Source organism: Semicossyphus pulcher, unplaced genomic scaffold (genome assembly GCF_022749685.1).
Source record: "Semicossyphus pulcher isolate SPU_LCO1_2020_fin unplaced genomic scaffold, fSemPul1.0.p SCAF_7, whole genome shotgun sequence".
NCBI classification, from domain to species: domain Eukaryota; kingdom Metazoa; phylum Chordata; class Actinopteri; order Labriformes; family Labridae; genus Semicossyphus; species Semicossyphus pulcher.
The window spans coordinates 29,638,052-29,646,581 of record NW_027211748.1 but is presented as its reverse complement, the minus strand read 5'-3'; positions in this window follow the sequence as shown (position 1 = coordinate 29,646,581).

Genomic DNA, 8,530 nt, shown 5'->3' with positions numbered 1-8,530 from the left:
GTTTTTTTTGATGCTGTCAGTCTCACAAATGAGGTTGTTTTCCCCCAATGACTCGTGAACGTTGATCACATCCAGCTGTATGAACTATTACATGTTTGTCACCAGTAGAAAACGTGCAAATCAAGATGTTTTAAGTCTGAAGGCTGGCAGAGCTATAATTTAAATATGTCCAGATCATTTTTTTAAACTCCTTATATCATTTAATTTAATTCTTGCTAAAATGATTAGAAAAAACTCTTTCCCAGGAGGCCACTGTTCCCAGGCCCTCAGCAGCTCTGCTCTCTACTTTGCCAATAACTGCTGTGTGCCTGAATGTGTCTGAATGTGAAGGCCAAGACGACCAAAGTGCCCTCCAATCCCCCGTCATTAAAGACCGGCATTCACTCCTCTTATTCACTGATCTTCCCCACGGCTCGTATGTCACTCCTGCGGCTTATTACGGCCATTTACCAACACTGCAAAAAATGTCCCTCTCAACTGGCACCACGGTAATCTGACTTAAGTTCTTTCCAAAAAATAAACAGCTTTTTCACAGTAGTGACGTGTGTACAAGTGAATGGACATTCACATTAACTGAGAGAAAGTGGTTTTAACAAACACACAAAGAATGTAGGAATTTTAACAGAATTGGGTTTCTAATATTTTCAATAAATCAATTAAAAGCTTTTTAATTACGCTAAGCAGAGGATCTTCACACTTTGGTCAGGTGCCACTCATTTGATTGGACGGCTGCTTCCTGAAACAAGGAACTAAACAGGTATGAGCCCAGACAACACAAGTCTTACATCTGTATCCGCTGTCGACATGATGACTGACCCTCCAACAGGTAAGACGAGCGATAAGAAAACCAGCTCATGTTGGCTACACAAAATGCTTTGCTAGCATTAGCTACTTTAGGCTAACGTTGGTTCAGGTTGGCTTCAGGTTTTTGTCCAACAAACCCACAGAGTCAGAGGTTGTACTCATCCAGTTCACTTCTTAGATACAATAACAATGCTACTCTATTGATATATATCGCTATATATAATCTGATTGTGTGCTCGTATCCTTGAAGATGAATAAAACCGGTAAAAACATTTAATTCAGCAGTTTCATGTCAGGAATCTTTCAGTGTTCATCATTCAAAAGATTTAAACCTGGAGCCCAATTATTTCAGAGGCCTCCTCCTCTTTAAAACAGAAGACCCTGTGATTTATACCACAAAAAAACCCACAAGCAGTTTCAGATTAAAGTCAGTGTTACTACTTTTCAGCAGGTGAGGGCGCCTCTAGCTTAGCTTTTACGAACATTCTACCTGACGTCTTAGGATTGTTTGTTTGTATTTCCACCTGAATTGTAGTACAGATGAGTAAAGAGTCTTTCAAAAGTCACACACACAAAGAAAGGATGAAAATGTTTTTTTTAATAGAAAAATCGTGACACCTTTCCTGCATGATGGGATCCCTGAAACATGATCGTATGACTGAAAGTCTCTTCAGACCTGAAAAAACAACACATTCATGAATTTTTTTTTTTTTTTTCATTTATTTGTAACTTGCAAATTACAGTTGACATTTTTTGCACATGTGCGTTGAGAGTCCGCAGTGGAGCCGGAGCGTCTGAAGATCCTGGCCGGCCAGCCAGCCAGCCAGCCTCTCTTCTTCTTGGCCTTCTTGTCTGACATTTCTGTCATCTTGCTCTCAGTCTTGTCCGTCCTGGAGGCCATGCTGTTCTCCTTCTCTGCCCACTCCTTCCTCTCCTTCAGCGCTGTGTGGAGGAGCTGAAGGGTGTTCTGGAGGGAGCTCCTCTCCTCCTGCCACATCTTCAGCTGGACCTCCAACTGCTCTTCCGCCTTTTTCTGGGCAGCTGTGATGTCAGCATTGACCTTCTTCAGGTGCTCCAGCTGAGCCATGTAGGAGGCTCGGGTCTTTTCTATCTCCTGCTGAGCTTCTTCTTTAATCTGTTGCTCTTTTTCGAGCTGCATCTGCGGCTCTGGAAGAGCGGAGTCAGCACCCTGACTCTCTGCTGTCTCGTCCAGCTCTTCAGTTTGCTTCTCCTGGTCCCAGTGGGACTAACTCTCTGCTGTCTCATCCAGCTCTTCAGTCTTCTTCTCCTTGGACACAGTATTCAGACTCAGGGCCTGGTTCATGAGATCGATCTGGAGCTTCTGCAGGTGGACAGACGGGGTCCTCTGGCTGGTCCTCTCGTCCTCAGAGGTGCAGGGAACGAGCATGATGGCCTTCTTCATTATAGCTGCATGTTTCTGCTGCAGCTCCACACCCAGGTTCAAGATGCCGGTTTTCAGCGCTCTGACCTTCGGCTGCTGCTCTTGCTCAGCCTCCTCGTCTTCGTTGTCAGTCGACTGGAGCTTTGTGGTGCACCTTTCCAGATCCTCATGAGCTGTCTACAGCTGCAGAATGAACTCAGAGGTAGTGCTGTCAAAATTGGCCAAAAATGACGTACGATTATTCCTTCAAAAAAACCCACAAATGTTCGAACTATTTGAATATCTATTTTTGCACAATATGTCCACAAGAGGACATACCAACACAACGAGACAAACTTACTTGCAAAGATATATTGATTTAAACAGACACGTGCCTTTTAAAAGATCCTACTCCTTATAAACAAATTAAGTAATTAGGTTACGGTAAAACGGACATTCAGCGTTCCAAGCGAGCTGTGCTGTGACAGGTATATTTATTCAAACATAGCCTTTAAAAAAAAAGACTAAAGTTCATTATTAATGTATCACAGTGACGTTGTGATGCATTCAAGGATTCTCCGTAACCAAGAGTGCGCATGAGGACTTACGAGAACTTGCGAGGTCGCAAACAGCCGCGGTAGTGCTGATTTTTTTGTCACAACGAATATTAATTTTAATATCTGAATATCCGTTTTTTTATTACAATTTGATTAAATATTTGAATTTAGAATATTCGTTGACAGCTCTACTCAGAGGTGTCTCTGTCCTCGGTCTGGGTGAACTTTTTGGCTGCCTTTGCAGTACCGTTGGTGCTTTGCCATGTCCATCTTTTGCTCAAAAGCTGCAACTCTCTTTTCTGAGTTGTGCAAGTCTTCTCCAGCTGGGACTGAAGCTCTTCCACTCTTCTCTCTGCAGCTACTTGTAGACAATAAAACATTTTCTGCTTGTATTCAGCGTCCAGCAGCTGCTCTTTGAGTGTTATCTCTCATCGGTTCGGACAGCTTGTCCTCCTGGACAGAAGACTCAAACCGACAACCAAAGACTTTGGTGGTGCCGTTTGTTGCCTCCATTCTTCCTCTCCTCCTTGGTTTTTTGTGCTCTGTGCTCTCTTAAAGCTTCTATCCATCGCTGTTAAACTACTGACTGGTAGTGAAACTGCATGTAGAAGTGAAAGTTGAGGTTGTCCTCCTCCACCCCGGGCTTCAAAACCTCCTCTTCCTGGCAGTCAAAAGTAGAGCTGCACAATAAATAACATTTTCATTGTAACTGCAATATGAACGTTCTCAATAAACACATCTCTAATGACAACCTGAATCGGAATTAGTAAGAAAAAACAAAAAGGGCATAAGGATAGGCAGAATGAATTTGCACAATCTTGCAAATCACATGAAGCACCAGTTAGCTGTGTTCACTAACAGTGCCCACAACCTCAATGTCGGAGCGCTTCTCACCGGCGCTTACTGTTGCTGGGATTTTAAAGTTGTCTGTTGGCGCATCTGCTTCCCTTGGTAGTGACTGTTAAGTCTGTATAATTTCATTGAATTAGCTCTCTCCTCGGCGCTCAGTCCTGCCTCCAAAGCCCTCCCTGCGGAGGAGGCCATCATGCACGCGCAGGCTAATAACCAACTGAAGAAGCCAGGTATACAATATGGCGGACACACCGGTACAAACTTGAAATGACAACAACCGCAGCCGTTGTATTGCACCACCAACACTATCGAAGCAGATACACATCAAACCAGCAGAAATCAGTGTTTTGCTGTGAACGGTAATCTACAGCTAATTCTAATCGGCAAAACCACAAGCACTTAGTTTGCTAACAGAGACTGTAGAAAAGACAGAGCCAACTAAGCAGTAACACACTGATGTTGAGAACATTTAGCCGTGAGAGCACAGGCACACAGAACTATCAGGAGAAAGTCTGACACGGTCACACTGCCTGAGCACTTCACAGAGATATTTTCAGCCCAGCGCCATGAAACAAACAGCAGCAACGGGAACAAGCTAACATTAGCCCGACTGCAACATCAACGTAACACAGCGTCACAGTAACCGCAGACATCGTAGCAATGTGAAACAAAGACAGCAGAAATGAAGCTGGGGTAATTACCTGTCGAGCAGAACTGTCTAACGCAGCAGCTCTCTCCACCACGGAAATGCCGTGCCAATGTTTACTCTCGTTTCGTTTCAGTCTCGGTCCAACTCTTTGTTTTTAGCTTGCTTTTCCTCTTTTGTCTTCTTCGCTGAAACGGTCTTTGCAGCGTAAGCCGTAGTTGGCAGTGGAGGAAAGGGCTGTTTGTTCATTCCTGGTGGTTGTTTTTCAGCCTTTGTGGACACAAACCAGCTGACACTGCGCACACTGAAGAAATTGAGCTTGACCGTTTAAGCATGCGTGTGATTGACAGCATCCTGAGCGACTGCTCGGCTCTGATTGGTTGTTGTGTTCCGTGACGGTAGATTTTTTGCAAATGCCATTAGGAGCAGTAGGAGGAGCCAGAGGAACATGATTTTTTCACAGATTATCTCATGTGCTGCTGCACGGTTAAAGTGACCGTTTGAACAAATATGACAAAAAGTTAGTTTTGATCATTTTCCCAACTGAACCTTTAAGCACACAGAGCGATTTAAAAAAGAAACATAAAAACAATGTAAAGGAATCGTGTCCTGGAATCAGTAGCATCTCTACACCTGAAAATTGTATCCTCGATAAATGAGAGGATTAGCTCACAATGATGACTGAGCCTGTGGCCCACTGATGAAAGCCTTTGCATTTGCAGTATATAGTATTATTGCAGACTGGGTGTCTGTGGCGGCGCCCAGTTAGTGACGCGTTTTCCATCAGCCAGCAGTGGTTGGTCTGCCAGAGAGGGTAGGCGGAGCTAAGCGGCTGCTTCTCCGCTCTCTGCAAGTGTTGCGAGTAAACAGTAATCTACTATGGCTGAACAAACAAAGAAAAGATGGATGACTACAGATGCAACTTCAACAAGAAGTGAAAATCCAAAGAAAAAGAAACAAACTCGACGCTCAGATGAAGCAAACAGTCGGAAAAGGAAAGCGACCGTCAGCCAGGAAAATCAAGAGTTACATCCGGAGCCGACCGTGGACGTCACACATGCAGCGCTGTCTGGATATCTGGGAAGTGTGCTCCTGTAATTACCGTTTATCACCATTAGGTGCCGCCAAAGAGAATGAAACTGAGATTTTTGAGATTCTCACTTTAAATATGGATTAATATGAAGTAAGGATATGAGTGAGGGAAGAACACCTCAATGCACAGCCCTGATTTAACATAAGCAGCGAAAGAAAACAGGAAGCAGCATACAACATTTTCACAATAAAACATAAATAGGTGTTAATGGAGACGTTGTGGTGACAAAGAACATCATCTGCTAGTTGGAGTGATTTTGGATTTGGGAGAGACAACATGCTACAAACATGGGTACTGCTCAAGACATAATGACCAGGAAGTCAAAGCTAATATGCACTCTTTAATATATGTCACATTGTCATCACAATATTGACCATGCCCCCTGCTGCTCAGAGCTTCCTGTCTGGGCTAACTCGCTAAAGAGCAGCCGGATGACAGAGGAATAACCACGATGCATTTTAATAATGTAAGATTTATATAAAGTATTTACATTTGAGTACAAATAAGCTACTTTTCAATGCATATTCGATCCAAGATAGCGGAATATTCTATTCAAGTCTTTTACTTATTTTATTCTAGTTCTGTGTTAAAACCACCAAAACAAATTCCTTGTATGTGTAAACCTACTTGGCAATAAACCTGATTCTGATTCTAATATTTATAGTGTAACAACTCAACATTATGAGGGAATGACTATATATATATATAGATATATATATATATATATATACATACATGTTAAATATATTTAACATGATAAAAATACCAAAATACACTGGAAAGTTTTGTACAATAAAGCTGATTTATTGCCACAAATATAATGATACCTGTCTGGATGCAGAGTTTTACCCTGCAGGTGGTGAAGTGCAGCTCAACATCAGAGTGAACACCTGGAGCCTGATATTTTTTGCAGTGTGGCTGCTGGAGTGGTGGTTAGGGATCAGTGCCCAGCCTGCAGCCAGACACCGTGTTTTGTTGTTTTTCTTTGTGCAGAGCTCAGTCAGCTGCCAACCTGCTGCCCACCTGAGCTGTTCACAGGGGGAAACAGGCAGCGATGAATCCTTATCTGGCCGTAGGTGTGTGACACGCTGGGCGAGGTTTGATGCTGCACAATTTCCAGGAGGATTCAAGGAGCAGGTGGGTCATGTTTGGATGTTCTCTGTCTGTAGATTAGAGGGTTTTTAAATAACCTTTCAATAGTAGTTTAGCATGAAAACTCTTTTCACTCTTGATACACCTCTTTTAATCCATCATGTTGTTTTTTATTGAGTTTTTATTTTATAATCAAATCCTGCCTTTCTTCCGAGTCTAAAAAAGTCTGTTTGCTGCCACTTTGTCTGTGCTGGACTAAGGTGATGCTTTACATGCACACCTCTTCTCAAAGCTTGCATGCTCTGGACACTGTGTATTGTGGAGCACTGAGGTTCATCACTAACTTTAAAGCCCTCACTCATCACTGTTTGCTGTATGCACGCGTTGGATGGGCTGCTTTAGGTCCCAGGACCTGTTCTTACTGTGTGTCCCAAAGGTCAGAACGGAATTGGGGAAAAGGAGGTTTAAGTTTGCTGCTCCCTGTACATGAAACGAATTACAGAAAGACCTGGAACTAAAGGAACTGGTCTCATTGGATGCTTTTAATAACTTGGAGGCAGACACATCTGGCTGTATGTTCTGGTCTTACTTGTTATTTCATGTCTTTTATTGTATTACAGTCATGTATCCTGTATTATGTTCGTATGTTTGGCTGCTTATCGTTTGTCTGAAACTTTGCTGTTAATGTGCAGCTGCCTGTCTCGGCCAGGACAAGAGCAAGAGCATTTTTTCTGCTTCGATGAAGATAAAATAAAAAATACAATGATGCTAAAATGATGATGAAGTTTCCCTTAATTTAAGAGTTACAAATCAATGTTGAATGTGCCTGGGAACTCTTTGAGTAAATCGTTTTGGGGTTTTTTACGTGGACATAGTTCAGAATTTGTCGTCGTGTTTTATTTCATAGAATTTAAATGGATGCTACCTTGTTTTTTTTTTCTGCCTGCACCGTCTGCTTGTGTCTTTAGGATTTAATTTTAAAGTTATTTAACAATATGATAGAACTTTATTAATCCCCGGAGAAAGTAGTAGTATTAATACACACTGTAAATAGAGCACCTGAAAATGATACGTTTTATTGCACATGGTAGTGAACATAATATAACATAATAGCCTGAAATTAATATGTTTTATTGCACCTATCAAAAGTTGTATTAGGCTATAACTGACTGCTTTACAAAGCTCCTAATGATTTTGACTTTATTACCAACTCTTTGTGTTTTATTCATCCTTTCCGGCCTCTGAGATCCTCTGCAGCTGTTCATTAAAACAAACTGTAATAAAAATTAGAAAAGAACGCAGCTCAGTCCCAGCAGTCATTGGGCCAAAGGCAGGGTACACCCTGGACTGGTTGCTAGTCAATCACAGGGCTGACACAGAGACAGACAACCTTTCGCACTCACACTCACACCTACGGGCAATTTTAGAATCACCAATGAACCTAACGAGCATGTCTTTGGACTGTGGGAGGAAGTCTCATAAATGTTTGACGTTTCGGTTAGAAAATCACCAAAACAATTAAATAATTATTGAAATTATTGGCAATTATTGTTCTTTCAGTCGAGGAATCGATTATTTATTTCACCTTTATTGCATTTTTTGGATGCAAGATGAGGACAGATGGGAAAAAATATAAATATAAATATATTTGACCGTATTTGACTCGGCCTGATGACATCATCATGTAGGGCCCAGGACATGCTGCAGCAGTTTGACAGAGTAACGACATTAACCACGTCCTGTAAGCTGACCTGTCTTTGTTTGTCTCTCTTGTGTTTTCGGGCACAGCGGCGCCTCAGCGAGGACATGGCCGTCTTACAGAGAGCTGCACAGCATCCACGCTTCTGCTTCACAATCTGTGTTTGCTTCAGTTTGCTCCTCATCCTGTTCAGCCAAGGTAGGCCTGTGTCTGAGCCTTAGCAATTAAGTTTGTATTATTGCATTATAGATGTTTCTGAAATTATTGTTTTGTATGAAAGAAAAGAAAGTATTATGAGCAACGTTTAATTCACTGAAATCCAGTTAAGTTAAAAAATATGCTCCCTCAGTAAAAGCTTTTTTAACTCTTATTTACTGGATAAAAAGAGTGAATCTGCTGAGCTTTA